A 22,950-nucleotide genomic window follows, 5' to 3' on the forward strand; every position below is an offset into this window, starting at 1 on the left:
AGATTTGATTAGATCAGATCCGGAGCCTAATGTACCTGCACCATTAAGGTGATCCGATAGAGTATCACATCAGTCGGATAGATACTACGATTTCTTGGTCTGGGATGGTGATCCTATTGAACTCGATGAGAATGATGAGGATCCGATCATCTATATGGATGCAATGCAGAGATCTGATTTTGAGAAATGGCTTGAAGCCATAAAATCTGAAATGAAGTCCATGAAGGTCAACGATGTATGGACATTGGTTGATCCACCTGAAGGGGTTAAACCCATTGGGTGTAAATGGATGTTCAAAAAGAAAATGAGCACAGACAGAAAGGTGGAGACCTATAAAGCCCATCTGGTTGCCAAGGGGTATCGTCAACATTATGGTATTGACTATGATGAGATATTTTCTCCTGTGGCAATGCTCAAATCCATTCAGATAATGCTTGCAATAGCTACCCATCTGGATTATAAGATCTGACAAATGGATGTAAAGACAGCTTTCCTGAATGGAGAGCTGACCGAAGAGGTGTATATGATACAACCTGAGGGGTTTACATCCACAGATAAGTCCAAGGTGTGCAAGCTTCAGAGATCCATTTATGGATTGAAGCAAGCTTCTCGGAGTTGGAACATGCATTTTGATAAGGTGATCAAAACGTATGGCTTCGTTAAGAATGGAGAAGAGCCCTACATCTATAAATGGACAAATGGTCCAGTTGTGGTATTTTTTATCTTGTACGTGGATGACATTCTCTTAATAAAAAATGACATCCCCACACTACAGGGAATAAAAGTTTGGTTGTCATCACAGTTCTCCATGAAGGACTTGGATGAAGCATCCTACATCCTAGGGATGAAGATCTATAGGGATAGATCTAAAAAGTATTGGGAATAGTATCCCAAAGCCAATCGTCAACCTGCTGATGGTTGTGCTCTTTCTTGTATTAGTATATGAATTATAAATTAAATAAAAGTTATTTTGGTATTTTTTATCTCAAATTATTTCATCTTCTAATGAACTCCTGTGTTGTGGTGAAGTCCTTAGTACTATTTAGACTCGACAAAGAAGGATTTGTCGTTTAGTCCTTAAACCTGTTTGCGATCAAATGATACGTTGTTACCAAAGACAACAATGTTTATCAAGCATAGATCATTGTGTGCCATATGGGTGTTGGAAATAGTGTCCCAAAGCCAATCGTCAGCCTGTTAACGGTTGTGCTCATTTTTTATATTTATACATGAATTATGAATTAATAAAAATTATTTTGGTATTTTTCATCATAAAATATTTCATCTTCTAATGAACTCCTATGTTGTGATGAAGTCCTTAGGACTATTTAGACTCGATAAAAGAGGATTTGTCATTTAGTCCTTAAATCTGTTCGCGACCAAATGATACGTTGTTACCAAGGACGATAATGTTTATCAAGCATAGGTCGTTGTGTGCCATATAGGTTGGTTGTCCTCTTAACTAATGAGTGTGGAGACACTGGTATGGCATACAGATGAGATGTAAGGGTATATCTGTACTGAACGTGACCAACTCCGGAGCTATTTCTGCTGTCAAGATTTGCTCCGATGGAATATGGGTATAAATATCCCTCCGACCTGAGACCGCCACGGTGACTTGCAAGCAACTCACTGCACTTAGGCACTGGACTACCTGAATTTTTAATTCAGTGACGGAAGGCTACTGAGTGTAGTCAAGCACTTGACTTGTCGGTGCGTGTGTCATGATGGGATTGACCACTCCAGTTTAGGAGCTATGTACAGTCGTGTTTCAATTTAGCAAAATCTTGGCCAGGGTAGTCCTTGTGAGGAGTCATAGGACTGTTTGAGTTGAGCACGATTCGGATGATCTGATTAGGGTTGACAGTTTAACCCTGAGTCATCCTAAACACAGGGATCAAAAGGATGAATTATACAGTAACCATATTCATGTAGGTTCTGAGTGTTGCGATTGCGACTCTTCGACCTATCCAGACTTCAGATACCATTGCTAGATGGTCACTTCGATTAGTACAGGAATTGATTCCTGTGCTACCGACTTAGGTTCGAACCTGTGGGGTCACACACATTAGAGGTTCCTATTTGATCTGATGGCTGATGTAGAATCCTATATGTTTGGGACTCAGTGATTGAGAATTAGGATTTTTTGATCACGAGTTTCACACATTATGGGTACCCGGGTCAAGAGTCCCACTGGTTGGGACTTTTCGATCAGGATTACATATCGATGAATTCTGATGTTCGATTGTCCATCGGATTTACATAAAGTATTTATAAGAGGTTTAATTAGTGATTTGATCACTAATTAACTCAATTTGATTGAGTAATTATTTTTGGATCAAGTCCAATTGAATTAGATTCAGTTGGGTTTGACCCGATTAGGTTAAGAGTTGACCTAATCGTCAAGATGGTTTGGTCCCTGATTTGATCAGGGATTGGGCTTAGTCAATTCCTAATTTGATTAAGATTTTATTGAGTTTAATTAAGTCTAATTAAGTTGGATTTAAATTAGTCTAATTGGACCTAACTTATTTGGTTCAATTAGGTTGGTTTAAATAATTAAACCACCTTGACCCAATCTCCATGCGCCACCTCACTTCCATTGCACCCATTTGAATTCATGAGAAGGAACTTCTCATGAATTATTTTCTCATGCCAAGCCCTCTCCACGCCCCACTTTAATGTGCCATATGAATGGATAAGGATGATTGGTTGGCCATTCAAATTCAAAATGAAGTTTGAATTTGAATGGGCAATCAATCTTTGCACCTTATCCCTTTTTTTACGTCCCATTTATTACATGAGAAAAGGTTTCTCATGAAATCACTCCATGCATAATTTAAGCCACGTCTTACACCTTTAGTGGATAAGGGATGAGTTGGTGTCCATTTGAATTCAAAATTTGATTAGAATTCAAATGTGCAATTACTCATCTTTATCTTTTCTTTTGGATAAGATGTTTGACGTTGTTATAAAAGGAGGAGAAAAGTGGGGCGTGCAAGAAGAAGATTTTTGGAGAAAAATTTTGGGGTGTGAGAAGTCTTGTGCATGAGAAGGAAGTCCATATCCTTCCAAGAGAAAAAGAAAGAAAAGAAAGAAAAGTGGGTGCAAGGTTTCTGGTGAGTTCCCTAGAGTTTTAGCCTAGGGTTCGAGAAGTGAGAAAATGAGCTACGAGTGTTATGAGCCCACAAAATCTCAGGGAGATCTTCAACATCCTCTCAAGCACATATGTTGACGATCCAAAGCATCTGAAGAATTGATAGACATCGATCGAAGGAGTTCGATCAGCATCGGCCGTCAAAAGAGCTCTACAACGAGCTAGCACTCGTGAGGAGTCGATCAAATCGGGAGCTTCGTGTGAATGATCTGCAGAGGTCAGACATACTGTATGGCTACATCGTGATGATCAGACTCTCCCGACGGTAATCAGATTGCGGCGATCTACTATGCGCATAAAAGTATTGTGTTATGAACACATTACAGTAAAGTGTTTACTATTCGAATTTGAATTTCAAATTTAAATGAATGCATGCTATATATCATATTTAGATCCTAGTATAGGATAAATTTATGTTAATTAATTAGATTAATTAATAATTTTCACTATAAAATAGTAATTTTAAAAAAGTTTTAAAATTACCATTTTATCCCTGCACTGAATTTTCCAAGAAATGGTATCAGAGCGGGTTCTTAGATATGATATATATATTTGCATGCATAGATTAAGTTGTAATCTAAAAGTTTAAATTTGAAATTTAAAATTTAAAATTTAAAATTTGAATTTGGAAAGTTGTTTGAAATTCAAAATTTAAAAAATTTGAAATTCAAAATTTGAAATTTGAAATTTGAAATTCGAAATTTGAAATTCAAAATTTAAAAATTTGAAATTCAAAATTTGAAATTTGAAATTTTGATAAAATTTCAAATTTGAAATTCAAAATTTAAAATTCAAAATTTGAAATTCAAAAATTTGAAATTTGTAATTTGTTTGAAATTTGAAATTCAAAATTTAAAATTTAAAATTTGAAATTTGAAATTTAAATTTTGAAATTGGCATATTTAGATATACTTGATCCAAGTAGCAAGTAATCGAATTGGGTTGGTTGCCATGGCCGTCCGATCAAAGGAGAAAAGCAGGGTTTAAAGGCCCTCTCCTCCCATTCGATGGGGTCTCCTATGGCGGTAGGGGTGCCGCTGTAATTATATCCCATGCAGATGAAGCAGTGAAAGGAATTAATTGTAAAGGTTCAATTGTAAAATTTATCATGAATGTGTTAGATTAGATCTAAAGGAATATTCATGATTTATTTTGATTGAGTTATTTTCTGTTATGTAATTAGCAATAGGATTGCTATTTATAAAATGTGCTGATCTATTTGTGAAATGAGTCAACATATTTGATGAACAGAGAATAAAACCTTTCAAATTTGAAAATTATTTTCAAAATGCCAAACCCTGATCCATCAGCCCAAATACTTAATTAAAAAAATTAATTGTTGTCTAGTAGGTCTAGAATTATGAATTAAGACCTAAGACCATTGCATAAACTTGTGGATCAATGGGTTAGATGGATTAGGTCCATAATTAGGTTAGACCTAAGGTTAGTTTAAAGAAATGGACTAAATTAGAGTAATTGGTCAAATCTAATCAAAAGTTGAATTAGATTAGGTCAAGGATACTCTAGACTCAACTCCAATAGTTGTAGTTGAATGGGTCCATGTCTTTAACTAGACCAAGATGGACTTAATTCATGGCTACATGGTGGAATCCTATTTACTAAGTTGATCAAATTAAAACTAATGAACCGACTGATGTCTAAGGTAAGTTTGGCAGTTTGATCAGTGGTTTTTAAGCGGGAGTTACTCGCAGTGATTCGATCTCTGACGAGTTAATGGCTTATCCCCACCACTGATCTCACTTACCTGGCCAACCTGGTAAATTAAGTTTTGATTAGATCACTTGGTGATTAGGGCTCACCCATGTCATTAGGTAAATCAGTTTGACTGATTTAGGTGCTCTTAATGCCAGCTTTAATTAAATCTTTTTAAATCTGACTTGGTGAAGTCAGTGGGAGGATTGAAATTGGCTGGATATTTTTTCTTCTCATCTATCCTTTAATAAAATCCTCAAAAATTATTAGGTCCCTAAAAATGATTAAGTTATATTGATAACTAAGTCATAGCCTCCTATTAAGTGAGTGATAATGAGTCTATTAGTTTAATAATCATTAGAGGCCCAAAGGCCTGGTGCTTATTGACTAATGGAATTATCATTCATAATATGATAATTTGGTTTGAGTCTTTCTGATGGTGATTAGGTTGGCCGACCAAAGTTGGGCCTGATCATTTATTGGTCCGATTCACCAAATCAAATCATGTTAATGGTTGGACCTAACCAGATCTTTTCAGTGGAGGCCAAAGCCTGCTGATTAGGTTTTGGGGCAAAATCAATTACTAGAAGTTGTTTAGAGAAACAATTGGTTATGAACCTATCCATAGATGCACATGGGTTGACCAACCAAAGTTGGGCTCGTGTGTAGTCTGTGTGGATTCTAGTACCCACTAAGAAATTAAAGTAATTCTTCAAATTGGAGGTTGAGGCTGCCAGTTCATAAAATACTGGGAGAAACTTTAGACTAAAGTCCAAGTCTTTAGTATTTATAATTTATGTACTAATAGAGGTCTAATTTTTTTTTATGCAGCTATGGCCACTACCCTGTCCCTCCGGTCATTATTAGATAATGACAAGCTCATGGGACCTAATTTCGATAGTTGGTATCGAAAATTAAAAATCGTCCTTGAGCATGAGCAGATCCTTTATGTAGTAACGGATCCGACACCTGAGGAGCTAGCCCTGAACGTTAGAGGGACGGTCCGAGACACTTATCAGAAGTGGTTCAACGATCGCACCATCGTTCGGTGCATTATGCTGGTGGCAATGAATGATGAGTTCAGCCACAAGTTCGAGAACGCCCAGCCACAGGAGATGCTTCAAATATTGAACGACTCCTTTTTCATGCCTGACGACATTGAAAGGCACAAAACTAGTTGTGCCATTTTCAATGCTCGGATGAGGGATGGAGCCTCAGTCACTGATCATGTACTGTACATGATCGAAATGATTGAGTGCCTAAGTAAACTGGGCTTTCCCTTGCATGAGCAGCTCGGTAAGGATGCGATCTTTAATTCATTGCCCAAGTCCTTCCTCCCCTTCCTTACTCATTTTCGGATGACAAAGCCTGCAGTGAACTACCACGGCTTGTTGGGGTTGCTGCAGAACTTTGAGAAGGATCACCAGCTCCATAAGAAGTCGGTGAATGTTGTGGGAGGGTCTTCTTCTGGTCATCGACCCTTTGAGAAAGGAAAGAAGAAGAACAAGAAGAAGAAGAATAAGAAGGTGCAGTTGCATGCTGGGACGTCTGCACAAGGTCAGACCAAGAAGCACAAGCCCGACCAGAGCCAGGCGGAGTGCTTCTTTTGCAAGAAGCAGGGGCACTGGAAGAAGAACTGTCCTCTATACATTGCCTCCCTGGACCCGAACAGACCGAAGAAGAAGCAAGGTACTTATATGATAACACCTTGCAACTTTTTTATTTGTGATACTACTGCCTGGGTATTGGATGCTGGAAGCCCTTATCATATTTGCAATTCGATGTAGGGTCTGCAGGTCAGTAGGAGATTTGATGAAGGCGATAGATTCCTGAACATTGGAGATGGAAGCAAAGTTCCAGTTCTAGCATTAGGAATCATGAACCTTGTAATCAATTCTTAAAATATAATTCTGAGTGAATGTCACTATTGTCCAAGCTTTTTATTAAATATTATTTCTGTAGGCCTTTTGGCTATGAACGATTATCAATTTTTAATAAAAGAAAATATTTGCAATACATTTTGAATGGTGTTATAATGTTTGTTGGACAACTTAATAATAGAATTTATTTTCTATCATAATCTATTAATGTCGTTCAAACCTTCGGTAAATGCCCTAGAATAGATAATGTGTCAGAAGTCTACCTTTGGCACTGTAGGCTAGGTCATATCAATAAGAACAGGATAAACAGGTTGGCTCAAGAAAGAATTTTTGAAGTAGGTGATTGTGAATCACTTCCAATCTGTGAGTCCTGTCTTCTTGGTAAAATGACCAAATCACCTTTTACTGGAAAAGGTGAGCGAGCCAGTGAACTCTTGGGTCTGGTACATTCTGATGTATGTGGACCCATGAGCTCAAGTGCAAAAGGTGGATATTTCTATTTCATAACCTTCACAGATGACCTATCGAGTTATGGGTATGTCTATTTAATGAAGTATAAATCGGAGTCGTTTAAAATGTTCAAACTATTCTGAAATGAGGTAGAAAAATAAACTGAAAAGTGTATTAAAACTCTTCGATCTGATTGAGGAGGTGAATACCTTTCCAATGATTTTCTGACATATCTTGGGGAGAATGGGATTCTCTCTCAGTGGCCTCCTCCTGAAATACCACAACATAATGATGTATCTGAAAGAAAGAATCGGACCTTGTTGGAGATGGTTCGATCCATGATGGGATTTGCCGGTCTGTCGATCTCCCTTTGGAGATATGCACTCGAATCGGCTTGTTACCTTCTAAATAGAGTTTCGAGTAAGTCTGTAACCAAAACGCCATATGAGATATGGGTAGGACATAAGCCAGTACTCTCGCACCTTAGGGTTTGAGGGTGTCCGGCTTATGTTAAACGTTTAATTACGGACAAGCTTAGACCTAGGTCTGACAAGTATAATTTTATAAGGTACCCAAAAGAGACCAAAGGGTATTACTTCTACCTAACTGATGAGCAAAAAGTGTTTGTCAGCCTTAAGGCAATCTTTTTGGAAAAGGAGTTCCTTGGTGAAGGGACTGTTGCCTCTAAGATCGAACTTGATGAAGTTCGGTAGGTGAAAAAATCGACACAAGTTGCTGAACCTGAACCGGATTTGGTTAGATCAGATCCAGAGCCCATTATTCAAGTACCCTTAAGGCGATCTGGTAGAGTACCACGTCAACCGGATAGATACTATGGTTTCTTGGTCCAGGATGATGATCCTATCGAATTTGATGAAAATGATGAGGATCCGATCACCTACATGGATGCAATGCAGAGACCCGACTCTGAGAAATGGCTAGAGGTCATGAAATCCGAAATGGAGTCCATGAAGGTCAACGATGTGTGGACATTGGTTGACCCACCCGAAGGAGTAAAACCCATAGGGTGTAAGTGGGTCTTCAAGAGGAAGAGAGGCGTAGACGGAAAGATGACAACCTATAAAGCCCGTCTGGTTGCCAAGGGATATCGTCAATGTTATGGTATAGACTATGACGAGACGTTTTCTCCTGTGGCAATGCTCAAATCCATTCAGATTATGCTTGCGATAGCGGCCTATCTGGACTATGAAATCTGACAGGTAGATGTGAAGACAGCTTTTCTAAATGGAGAGCTGGATTAAGAGGTGTATATGATACAACCTGAAGGATTCACATCCACAGATGAGTCTAAGGTGTGCTGGCTACAGAGGTCTATTTATGGACTTAAGTAGGCATCCCGAAGTTGGAACATACATTTTGATAGGACGATCAAGACGTATGGCTACGTTAAGTACGAAGAAGAGCCCTACATTTATAAGTGGGCTAATGATCCAGTAGTGATATTTCTTATATTGTATGTGGATGATATTCTCTTAATCGAGAATGATGTCCCTGCATTATAGAGAATAAAGATTTGGCTGTCGTCACAGTTCTCCATGAAAGATTTGGGAGAAGCTTCCTACATCCTAGGGATGAGGATCTATAGGGATAGATCTAAAAAGTTGCTTGGTTTATCTCAGTCCACGTACATTGATACTATGCTGAAGATGTTCAGCATGGAGAATTCTAAGAAAGGCTATCTTCCGATAGGCCATGGAATTTCTCTCTCGAAGAGGGATTGTCCGATAATACCTCAAGAGAGAGAGCGTATGAGTAGGATTCCATATACTTCGACAGTGGGATCTATCATGTACGCCATGATATGTACACAACCAGATGTAGCATACTCACTAGGGATAGTGAGTAGATACCAATCTGATCCAGGAAAGAATCAATGGAAGGTTGTTAAAACCATCCTGAAGTATTTAAGAAATACTAAGGACCAGTGGCTTGTTTATGGTGAATCGGACTTGAGACTTATAGGGTTTACAGATTCTAGTTTCCAGTCTAATCACGATGACAGCAAAAGTATGTCGGGATTTATTTTTACCCTTAATGGTGGGGCTATCTGCTGGAAAAATTCTAAGCAACACACAGTGGCTGATTCAGTTTGCGAGGTGGAGTATGTCGCTGCATCAAATGCTGCCAAAAAAGTGGTGTGGCTGAGAAAATTCATCATCGAGCTCGGAGTAGCACCCTCCCTTGTTGGTCTAGTTCTGCTCTACTGTGACAGCTTTGGAGCCATTGCTCAGGCGAAGGAACCAAAGGCACACCAGCGGACGAAGCATATTCTGTGCCGCTACTATCTCATTCGGGAAATTATGGATCGAGGTGATGTCGATCTTCAAAAGATCGATGGAAAGGAAAATCTGGCCGACCCATTCACTAAAGCCATTGCGGTGAAGGAGTTTGACGACTACAAGTCGAAGATGGGTATTAGATACTGCACCGATTGGCTTTAGGCCAAGTGGAAAATTGTTGGGAATAGTGTCCCAAAGCCAATCGTCAGCCTGTTGATGGTTGTGCTCATTTTTTATATTTGTACATGAATTATGAATTAATAAAAATTATTTTGATATTTTTCATCATAAAATGTTTCATCTTCTAATGAACTCCTATGTTGTGATGAAGTCCTTAGGACTATTTAGACTCCACAAAGGAGGATTTGTCGTTTAGTCTTTAAATCTGTTCGCGACCAAATGAAATGTTGTTACCAAGGACGACAATGTTTATCAAGCATAGGTCATTGTGTGCCATATAGGTTGGTTGTCCTCTTAACCAATGAGTGTGGAGACACTGGTATGGCATACAGGTGAGATGTAAGGGTACATCTACATTGAACGTGACCAACTCCGGAGCTATTTCTGCTATCAAGATTTACTCCGATGGAATATGGGTATAAATATCCCTCCGACCTGAGACCGCCACGGTGACTTGCAAGCAACTCACTGCACTTAGGCACTGGACTACCTGAATTTTTAATTCAGTGACAGAAGGCTGCTGGGTGTAGTCAAGTGCTTGACTTGTCGGTGCGTGTGTCAAGATGGGATTGACCACTCCAGTTTAGGAGCTGTGTACAGTCGTGTTTCAATTTAGCAAAACCTTGGCTAGGGTAGTCCTTGTGAGGAGTCATAGGACTGTTTGAGTTGAGCATGATTCAGATGATCTGATCAGGGTTGACAGTTTAACCCTGAGTTATCCTAAACAAAGGGGTCAAAAGGATGAATTATACAGTAACCATATGTGGAAAAATTCAGTGCAGGGGAAAAATGGTAATTTTAAAACTTTTCAAAATTATGATTTTACAGTGAAAAAATATTAATTAATCTAATTAATTAACATAAATTTACCCTACACTAGGATCTAAATATGATATATAGCATGCATTCATTTAAATTTGAAATTCGAATTTGAACAGTAAATACTTTACTGTAATATGTTCAGAACACAATACCTTTGTGCGGGTAGTAGATCGCCGTAATTTGATCACCATTGAGAGAGTCTGATCATCGTGATGCAGCCACACAGTATGTCTGGCCTCTGTAGATCATCCACATGAAGTTTTCGATCTGATCGACTCCTCACGAGTGCTAGCTCGTTGTAGAGCCCTTTTGACGGCCGATGCTGATCGAACTCCTTTGATCGATGTCTGTCGATTTTTTGAATGCTCCAGATCATCAACAGACATGCTTGAGAGGATGTTGAAGATCTTCTTGAGATTTTGTGGGCTCACGACACTCGTAGCTCACTTTCTCACTTCCGAACCTCAGGCTAAAACTCTAGAGAACTCACCGAAAACCTTGCACCCACTTTTCTTTCTTTTCTTTCTTTTTCTCTTGGAAGGATATGGACTTCCTTCTCACGCACAAGACTTTCTCACACCCCAAAATTTTTCTCCAAAAAATCTTTTTTCTCCACGCCCCACTTTTCTCCTCCTTTTATAACAACGTCAAACGTCTTATCCAAAAGAAAGGATAAAGATGAGTAATTACACATTTGAATTCAAATCAAATTTGAATTCAAATCAAATTTGAATTCAAATGGACACCAACTCATCCCTTATCCACTAAAGGCATGAGGCATAGCTTAAATTGTACATGGAGTGATTTCATGAGAAAAATTTTTCTCATGTAATAAATGGGACGTTAAAAAAGGGATAAAGTGCAAAGATTGATTGCCCATTCAAATTCAAACTTTATTTTGAATTTGAATGGCCAACCAATCATCCTTATCCATTCAATTGGCACATTAAAGTGGGGCGTGGAGAGGGCTTGGCATGAGGAAAAAATTCATGAGGAGTTCCTTCTCATGAATTCAAATGGGTGCAATGGAAGTGAGGTGGCGCATGGAGATTAGGTCAAGGTGGTTTCAATATTTAAACCAATCTAATTGAACCAAATAAGCTAGGTCCAATTAGACTAATTTAAATCCAACTTAATTAGGCTTAATTAGGCTCAATAAAATCTTAATCAAATCAAGAATTGACTAAGCCCAATCCTTGATCAAATCAGGAACCAAACCATCTCGACGATTAGGTCAACTCTTAACCTAATCGGGTCAAACCCAACTGAATCCAATTCAATTGGACTTGATCCAAAAATAATTACTCAATCAAATTGAGTTAATTAGTGATCAAATCATTAATAAAATCTCTCATAAATACTTTATGCAAATCCGATGGGCAATCGGGTATCAGAATTCATCGATATGTAACCCTGATCGAAAAATCCCAACCAGTGGAACTCTTGACCCCGGTACCCATAATGTGTGGAACTCGTGATCAGAGAATCCTGATTCTCGATCACTGAGTCCCAAACATATAGGATTCTACATCAGCCATTAGATCAGATAGGAACCTCTAATGTGTGTGACCCCGCAGGTTCGAACCTAAGCCGGTAGCACAGGAACCAATTTTTGTACTAATTGAAGTGACCATCTAGCAATGGTACCCAACGTCTGGATAGGTCGAAGAGTCACAATTGCAACACTCAGAACCTATATGAATATGGTTACTATATAATTCATCCTTTTGACCCCTGTGTTGAGGATGACTCAGGGTTAAACTGTCAACCCTGATTAGATCATCCGAATCGTGCTCAACTCAAACAGTCCTGTGACTCCTCACAAGGACTACCCTGACCAAAGTTTTGATAAATTGAAATACGACTGTACACAGCTCCTAAACTGGAGTGGTCAATCCCGTCTTGACACACACACCAACAAGTCAAGTACTCGACTACACTCAGCAGCCTTCCGTCACTGAATTAAAAATTCAGGTAGTCCAGTGCCTAAGTGCAGTGAGTTGCTTGCAAGTCACTATGGCGGTCTCAGGTCGGAGGGATATTTATACCCATATTCCATCGAAGCAAATCTTGACAGTAGAAATAGCTCCGGAGTTGGTCACGTTCAGTGCAGATGTCCCCTTACATCTCACCTGTATGTCATACCAGTGTCTCCACACTCATTGGTTAAGAGGACAACCAACCTATATGACATACAACGACCTATGCTTGATAAATATTGTTGTCTTTAGTAACAATATATCATTTGGTCGCGAACAGATTTAAGGACTAAACGATAAATCCTCCTTTGTCGAGTCTAAATAGTCCTTAGGACTTCACCACAACATAGGAGTTCATTAGAAGATGAAATATTTTGTGATTAAAAATACCAAAATAATTTTTTATTAATTCATAATTCATGTACAAATATAAAAAATGAGCACAACCATCAACAGGCTGACGATTGACTTTGGGATACTATTCCCAACATTCTCCCACTTGGCCTAAAGCCAATCGGTGCAGTATCTAATACCCATCTTCGACTTGTAGTTGTCGAACTCCTTCACCGCAATGACTTTAGTGAATGGGTCAGCCAGATTCTCCTTCCCGTCGATCTTCTGAAGATCGACGTTACCTCGATCCATAATTTTTTGGATAAGATGGTAGCGGTGCAGAATATGCTTCGTCCGCTGGTGTGCTTTTGGTTCCTTCGCCTGAGCAATGGCTCCAGAGCTGTCATAGTAGAGCAGAACTGGACCAATAAGGGAGGGTGCTACTCCAAGCTCGGTGATGAATTTTCTCAGCCACACTACTTCTTTGGCAGCATCTGATGCAGCGACATACTCCGCCTCGCAAACTGAATCAGCCACTGTGTGCTGCTTGGAACTTTTCCAGTAGATAGCCCAACCATTAAGGGTAAAAATAAATCCTGACACACTTTTGCTATCATCGTGATCAGACTGGAAACTAGAGTCTGTAAACCCTATAAGTCTCAAATCTGATTCATCATAAACAAGCCACTGATTTTTAGTATTTCTTAAATACTTCAGGATGGTTTAACTACCTTCCAGTGATTCTCTCCTGGATCAGATTGGTATCTACTCACTACCCCTAGTGAGTATGCCACATCTGGTAGTGTACATATCATGGCGTACATGATAGATCCCACTACCGAAGCATATGGAATCCTACTCATACGCTCTCTCTCTTGAGGTGTTGTCGGACAATCCCTCTTTGAGAGAGAAATTCCATGGCCTATCGGAAGATAGCCTTTCTTGAAATTCTTCATGCTGAACCTCTTCAGCATAGTATCAATGTACGTGGACTGAAATAAACCAAGCAACCTTTTAGATCTATCCCTATAGATCCTCATCTCTAAGATGTAGGAAGCTTCTCCTAGATCCTTCATGGAGAACTGTGATGACAGCCAAGTCTTTATTCCCTGTAATGCACATCATTCTCGATTAAGAGAATGTCATCCACATACAATACAAAAAATACTACTACTGGACCATTAGTCCACTTATAAATGCAGGGCTCTTCTCCGTTCTTAACGAAGCCATACGTCTTGATCGTCTTATCAAAACATATGTTCCAACTCCGTGATGCCTGCTTAAGTCCATAAATGGACCTCTGTAGCCTGCACACACCTTAGACTCATCTGTGGATGTGAATCCTTCAGGTTGTATCATATACACCTCTTCATCCAGCTCTCCGTTTAGGAAAGCTGTCTTCACATCCATCTGTCAGATTTCATAGTCCAGATGGGCAGCTATCGCAAGCATAATCTGAATAGATTTGAGCATTGCCACAGGAGAAAATATCTCATCATAGTCTATACCATAACGTTGATGATATCCTTTGGCAATCAGATGGGCTTTATAGATTTTCACCTTTCCGTCTGCGCCTCTCTTCCTCTTGAAGACCCACTTACACCCTATGGATTTTACTCCTTCGGGTGGGTCAACCAATGTCCACACATCGTTGACCTTCATGGACTCCATTTCGGATTTTATGGCCTCTAGCCATTTCTTAGCGTCTGATCTCTGCATTGCATCCATGTAGGTGATCAGATCCTCATCGTTTTCATCAAGTTCGATAGGATCATCATCCCGGACCAAGAAACCATAGTATCTGTCCGGTTGACGTGGTACTCTACCAGATCGCCTTAAGGGTGCTTGAACAATGGGCTCCGGATCTGATCTAACCAAATTCGGTTCAGGTTCAGCAACTTGTGTCGATTTTTTCATCTGTCGAACTTCATCAAGTTCGACCTTAGAGGCAACAGTCCCTTCACCAAGAAACTCCTTTTCCAAAAAGATTGCCTTAAGGCTGACAAATACTTTTTGCTTATCAGCTAGGTAGAAGTAATACCCTTTGATTTCTTTTGGATACCCTATAAAATTATACTTGTCAGACCTAGGTCCAAGCTTGTCTGTAATTAAACGTTTAACATAAGCCGGACACCCCCAAACCCTAAGGTGCGACAGTACTGGCTTACATCCTATCCATATCTCATATGGCATTTTGGTTACAGATTTACTCGGAACTCTATTTAGAAGGTAACAAGCCGATTCGAGCGCATATCCCCAGAGGAAGATCGACAGACCAGCAAACCCCATCATGGATCGAACCATGTCCAACAAGGTTCGATTCCTCCTTTCAGATACACCATTATGTTGTGGTGTTCCAGGAGGAGTCCACTGAGAGAGAATCCCATTCTCTCCAAGATATGTTAGAAAATCATTGGAAAGATATTCACCTCCTTGATCAGATCAAAGAGTTTTAATACACTTTTCAGTTTATTTTTCTACCTCATTTCGGAATAGTTTGAATATTTCAAACGACTCCAATTTATGTTTCATTAAATAGATATACCCATACCTCGATAGGTCGTCTGTGAAGGTTATGAAGTAGAAATATCTACCTCTTGCACTTGAGCTCCTGGGTCCACATACATCAGAATGTACCAGACCCAAGAGTTCACTGGCTCGCTCACCTTTTTCAGTAAAAGATGATTTGGTCATTTTACCAAGAAGACATGACTCACAGGTTGAAAGTGATTCACAATCACCTACTTCAAGAATTTCTTCTTGAGCTAACTTGTTTATCCTATTTTTATTGATTTGACTTAGCCTACAGTGCCAAAGGTAGACTTCTGACACATTATCTATTCTAGGGTATTTACCGAAGGTTTGAACCACATTAACAGGTTGTGATAGAAAGTAAATTCCATTATTAAGTTGTCTAACAAATATTGTAACACCATTCAAAATGATATTGCAAACGTTTCCTTTTATTAAAAATTGATAACCGTTCATGGCCAAAAGGCCTACAGAAATAATATTTAATAAAAAGCTTGGACAATAGTGACATTCACTCAGAATTATGTTTCAAGAATTGATTACAAGGTTCATGATTCCTAATGCTAGAACTGAAACTTTGCTTCCATCTCCAATGTTCAGGAACCTCTCGCCTTCATCAAATCTCCTACTGACCTGCAGACCCTGCATTGAATTGCAAATATGATAAGGGCTTCCGGTATCCAATACCCAGGCAGTAGTATCACAATGAAAAAGTTGTAAGGTGTTATCATATAAGTACCTTGCTTCTTCTTCGGTCTGTTCGGATCCAGGGAGGCAATGTATAGAGGACAGTTTCTCTTCTAGTGCCCCTGCTTCTTGCAAAAGAAGCACTCCGCTTGGCTCTGGTCGGGCTTGCGCTTCTTGGTCCGACCCTGTGCCGACGTTCCAGCATGTAGCTGCACCTTCTTATTCTTCTTCTTCTTCTTGTTCTTCTTCTTCCCTTTCTTAAAAGGTCGATGACCAGAAGAAGACCCTCCCACAACATTCATCGACTCCTTATGGAGCTGGTGATCCTTCTCAAAGTTCTACAGCAATCTCAACAAGCCGAGGTAGTTCACTGCAGGCTTTGTCATCCGAAAATGAGTAAGGAAGGGGAGGAAGGACTTGGGCAATGAATTAAGGATCGCATCCTTACCGAGCTGCTCGTGCAAGAGAAAGCCCAGTTTACTTAAACGCTCAATCATTTCGATCATGTACAGTACATGATCAGTGACTGAGGCTCCATCCCTCATCCGAGCATTGAAAATGGCATAACTAGTTTTGTGCCTTTCAACATCGTCAGGCATGCCAAAAGAGTCGTTCAACATTTGAAGCATCTCCTGTGGCTGGGCGTTCTCAAACCTACGGCTAAACTCATCATTCATTTTCGCCAGCATTATGCACCAGATGGTGGTGCGGTCGTTGAGCCACTTCTGGTAAGTATCTCGAACCATCCCTCTAGCATTCAAGACTGGCTCCTCAGGTGTCGGATCCATTACTACATAAAAGATCCACTCATGCTCAATGATGATTTTTAATTTTCGATACCAGCTATCAAAATTAGGTCCCATGAGCTTGTCATTATCTAATAATGACCGGAGCGACAGGGTAGTGGCCATAGCTGCATAAAGGAAAACCAGACCTCTATTAGTACATAAATTATAAATACTAAAGACTTGGACTTTAGTCTAAAGTTTCTCTCAGTATTTTTACGAACTGGTAGCCTCAACCTCCAATTCGAGGAATTACTTTAATTCCTTAGTGAGTACTAGAATCCACACAGACTACACACGGGCCCAACTTTGGTTGGTCAACCCATGTGCATCTATGGATAGATTTATAACCAGTTGTTTCTCTAAACAACTTTCAGTAATTGATTTTGCCCCAGAACCTAATCAGTAGGCTTTGGCCTCCACTGAAAAGATCTGATTAGGTCCAACCATTAACATGATTTGATTTGGTGAATCGGACCAATAAATGATCAGGCCCGACTTTAGCCGGCTAACCTGACCACCATCAGAAAGACTCAAACCAAATTATCATATTATGAATGATAATTCCATTAGTCAATAAGCACCAAGCCTTTGGGCCTCCAATGATTATTAAACTAATGGACTCATTATCACTCACTTAATGGGAGGCTATGACTTAGTTATCAATATAACTTAATCATTTTTAGGGACCTAATAATTTTTGAGGATTTTATTAAAGGATAGATGAGAAGAAAATATCCAACCAATTTTAATCCTCTCACTGACTTTACCAAGTCAGATTAAAAAAGGATTTAATTAAAGCTGGCATGAGGAGCACCTAAATCAGTCAAACTGATTTACCTAATGACATGGGTGAGCCCTAATCACCAAGTGATCTAATCAAAATCTAATTCACCAGGTTGGCCAGGTAAGTGAGATCAATGGTGGGGATAAGCCATTAACTCGTCAGAGATCGAATCACTGTGAGTAGCTCTCGCTTAAAAACCACTGGTCAAACTGCCAAACTTACCTTAGACACCAACCGGTTCATTAGTTTTAATTTGATCAACTTAGTAAATAGGGTTCCACCGTGTAGCCATGAATTAAGTCCATCTTGGTCTAGTTAAAGACATGGACCCATTCAACTACAACTATTGAAGTTGAGTCTAGAGTATCCTTGACCTAATCTAATTCAACTTTTGATTAGATTTGACCAATTACTCTAATTTAGTCTATTTCTTTAAGCTAACCTTAGGTCTAATTCAATTATGGACCTAATCCATCTAACCCATTGACCCACAAGTTTTTGCAATTGTCTTAGGTCTTAATTCATAATTCTAGACCTGCTAGACAACACTTAATTTTTTTAATTAAGTATTTGGGCTGATGGGTCAGGATTTGGTATTTTGAAAATAATTTTTAAATTTGAAAGATTTTATTTTCTGTTCACCAAATATGTTGACTCATTTCACAAATAGATCAGCACATTTCATAAATAGCAATCCTATTGCTAATTACATAACAGAAAATAACTCAATCAAAATAAATCATGAATATTCCTTTAGATCTAATCTAACACATTCATGATAAATTTCACAATTGAATCTTTATAGTTAATTCCTTTCGCTGCTTCATCTGCATGGGATATAATTGCAGCGGCACCCCTACCGTCATAGGAGACCCCATCGAATGGGAGGAGAGGGCCTTTAAACTTTACTTTTCTCCTATGACCAGACGGTCATGGCAACCAACCCAATTCGATTACTTGCTACTTGGATCAAGTATATCTAAATATACCAATTTCAAAATTTAAATTTCAAATTTTAAATTTTGAATTTCAAATTTTAAACAAATTTCAAATTTCAAATTTCAAAATTTTAAATTTCAAATTTTAAATTTCAAATTTTAAATTTCAAATTTTGAATTTCAAATTTAAAATTTCAACCAAATTTCAAATTTTAAATTTTGAATTTCAAAATTTTGAATTTTGAATTTCAAATTTCAAAATTCAAATTTCAAATTTTGAATTTCAAATTTTTGAATTTTGAATTTTGAATAACTTTCAAAATTTAAATTTTAAATTTTAAATTTCAAATTTCAAATTTAAACTTTTAGATTACAACTTAATCTATGCATCCAAATATGTATATCATATCTAAGAACCCGCTCTGATACCATTTGTGGGAAAATTCAGTGCTAGGGTAAAATGGTAATTTTAAAATTTTTTCAAAATTATGATTTTATAGTGGAAAAATATTAATTAATCTAATTAATTAATATAAATTTATCCTACATTAGGATCTAAATATGATATATAGCATGCATTTATTTAAATTTGAAATTCGAATTTGAACAGTAAACACTTTATTGTAATGTGTTCAGAACACAATACCTTTGTGCGGGTAGTAGATCACCGTAATCTGATCACCGTCAGGAGAGTCTGATCATCATGATGCAGCCACACAGTATGTCTGGTCTCTGTGGATCGTCCACATGAAGTTTTTGATCTGATCGACTCCTTACGAGTGCTAGCTCGTTGTAGAGCCCTTTTGACGATCGATGCTGATCGAACTCCTTCGATCGATGTCTGTCGATTCTTTTGATGCTTCGGATCATCAACAGATGTGCTTGAGAGGATGTTAAAGATCTTTCTGAGATTTTATGAGCTCACGATACTCGTAGCTCACTTTCTCACTTCCCGAACCCCAGGCTAAAACTCTAGGGAACTCACCGAAAACTTTGCACCCACTTTTCTTTCTTTTTCTCTTGAAAGGATACGAACTTTCTTCTCATGCACAAGACTTCCTCATGTCCCAAATTTTTTTTTCAAAAAATCTTCTTTCTCCACGCCCCACTCTTCTCCTCCTTTATAACAACGTCAAACGTCTTATCCAAAAGAAAGGATAAAGATGAGTAATTACACATTTGAATTCAAATCAAATTTGAATTCAAATGGACACCAACTCATCTCTTATCCACTAAAGGTGTGAGGCATGGCTTAAATTATGCATGGAGTGATTTCATGAGAAATATTTTTCTCATATAATAAATGGGACGTTAAAAAAGGGATAAGGCGCAAAGATTGATTGCCCATTCAAATTCAAACTTTATTTTGAATTTGAATGGCCAACCAATCATCCTTATCCATTTAATTGGCACATTAAAGTGGGGTGTGGAGATGGCTTGGTGTGAGGAAAAAATTTATGAGGAGTTCCTTCTCATGAATTCAAATGGGTGCAATGGAAGTGAGGTGGCGGATGGAGATTGGGTCAAAGTGGTTTCATTATTTAAACCAACCTAATTGAACCAAATAAGTTAGGTCCAATTAGACTAATTTAAATCAAACTTAATTAGGCTTAATTAGGCTTAATAAAATCCTAATCAAATCAAGAATTGACTAAGCCCAACCCTTGATCAAATCAGGGACCAAACCATCTCGACGATTAGGTCAACTCTTAACCTAATCGGGTCAAACCCAACTGAATCTAATTCAATTGGACTTGATCCAAAAATAATTACTCAATCAAATTGAGTTAATTAGTGATCAAATCACTAATAAAATCTCTCATAAATACTTTGTGCAGATTCGATGGGCAATCGGGCATCAGAATTCATCGATATGTAACCCTGATCGAAAAATCCCAACCAGCGGGACTCTTGACCCCGGTACCCATAATGTGTGGAACTCGTGATCAGAGAATCTTAATTCTCGATCACTGAGTCTTAAACATGTAGGATTCTACATTAGCCATCAAATCAGATAGGAACCTATAATGTGTGTGACCCTGCAGGTTCGAATCTAAGCCGGTAGCATAGGAACCAATTCCTGTACTAATCGAAGTGACCATCTAGCAATGGTACCCGACATCCAGATAGGTCGAAGAGTCACGATCGCAACACTCAGAACCTATATGAATATGGTTACTGTATAATTCATCCTTTTGACCCCTGTGTTTAGGATGACTCAGGGTTAAACTGTCAACCCTGATTAGATCATCTGAATCGTGCTCAACTCAAACAGTCTTGTGACTCCTCACAAGGACTACTCTGGCCAAGGTTTTGTTAAATTGAAACATGACTGTACACAGCTCCTAAACTGGAGTGGTCAATCCCATATTGACATACGCACCGACAAGTCAAGTACTTGACAACATCTAGCAGCCTTCCATCACTGAATTAAAAATTCAGGTAGTCCAGTGCCTAAGTGTAGTGAGTTGCTTGCAAGTCACCATGGCGGTCTCAGGTCGGAAGGATATTTATATCCATATTCCATCGAAGCAAATCTTGACAGCAGAAATAGCTTCAGAGTTGGTCACGTTCAGTGCATATGTACCCTTATATCTCACCTGTATGCTATACCAGTGTCTCCGCACTTATTGATTAAGAGGACAACCAACCTATATGGCATACAATGATCTATGCTTGATAAACGTTGTCATCCTTAGTAACAACGTATCATTTGGTCGCGAACAGATTTAAGGACTAAACGATAAATCCTTCTTTATCGAGTCTAAGTAGTCCTAAGGACTTCACCACAACATAGGAGTTCATTAGAAGATGAAATATTTTATGATAAAAAATACCAAAATAATTTTTTATTAATCCATAATTCATGTACAAATACAAAAAATGAGTACAACCGTCAACAGGCTGACGATTGACTTTGGGATACTATTTCCAACACCATATTCATGTAGGTTCTGAGTGTTGCGATTGCGACTCTTCGACCTATCCGGATGTCGGGTACCATTGCTAGATGGTCTCTTCGATTAGCACGAGAATTGGTTCCTGTGCTACCGACTCAGGTTCGAACTTACGGGGTAACACACATTAGAGGTTCCTATCTGATCTGATGGCTGATGTAAAATCTTATATATTTGTGACTCAATTATCGAGAATCAGGATTCTCTAATCATGAGTTCCACACATTTTGGGTACCACGGTCAAGAGTCCCACTGGTTGGGATTTTTCGATCAGGGTTACATATCGATGAATTTTGATGCCCGATTGCCCATCGAATTTGCACAAAATATTTATGAGAGGTTTAATTAGTGATTTGATCGCTAATTAACTCAATTTGATTGAATAATTATTTTTGGATCAAGTCCAATTGAATTGGATTCAGTTGGGTTTGACCCGATTAGGTTAAGAGTTGACCTAATCGTCAAGATGGTTTGGTCCCTGATTTGATCAGGGGTTGGGCTTTGTCAATTTTTGATTTGATTAAGATTTTATTGAGCCTAATTAAGCCTAATTAGGTTGGGTTTAAATTATTCTAATTGGACCTAACTTATTTGGTTCAATTAGGTTGGTTTAAATAATTAAACCACCTTGACCCAATCTCCATGCGCCACCTCACTTCCATTGCATCCATTTGAGTTCATGAGAAGGAACTTTTCATGAATTATTTTCTCACGCCAAGCCCTCTCCACGCCCCACTTTAATGTGCCATATGAATGGATAAGGATAATTGGTTGGCCATTCAAATTCAAAATAAAGTTTGAATTTGAATGGGCAATCAATCTTTGCACCTTATTCCTTTTTTTATGCCCCATTTATTACATGAGAAAAGGTTTCTCATGAAATCACTCCATGCATAATTTAAGCCACGTCTCACACCTTTAGTGGATAAGGGATGAGTTGGTGTCCATTTGAATTTAAAATTTGATTTGAATTCAAATGTGCAATTACTCATCTTTATCCTTTCTTTTGGATAAGATGTTTGATGTTGTTTAAAAGGAGAAGAAAAGTGGGGCGTGCAAGAAGAAGATTTTTGGAGAAAAATTTTGGGGTGTGAGAAGTCTTGTGCATGAGAATGAAGTCAATATCCTTCCAAGAGAAAAAGAAAGAAAAGAAAGAAAAGTGGGTGCAAGATTTCCGATGAGTTCCCTAGAGTTTTAGCCTGGGGTTCGAAAAGTGAGAAAGTGAGCTACGAGTATCGTGAGCCCACAAAATCTCAGGAAGATCTTCAACATCCTCTCAAGCATATCTGTTGATGATCCAGAGTATTTGAAGAATTGACAAACATCGATCGAAGGAGTTCGATCAGCATCGACCGTCAAAAGGGCTCTATAATGAGTTAGCACTCGTGAGGAGTCGATCAGATCGGAAGCTTCATGTGGATGATTTGTAGAGGTCAGACATGCTGTGTGG

Source organism: Elaeis guineensis, chromosome 15, assembly GCF_000442705.2.
Source record: "Elaeis guineensis isolate ETL-2024a chromosome 15, EG11, whole genome shotgun sequence".
NCBI classification, from domain to species: Eukaryota; Viridiplantae; Streptophyta; class Magnoliopsida; order Arecales; family Arecaceae; genus Elaeis; species Elaeis guineensis.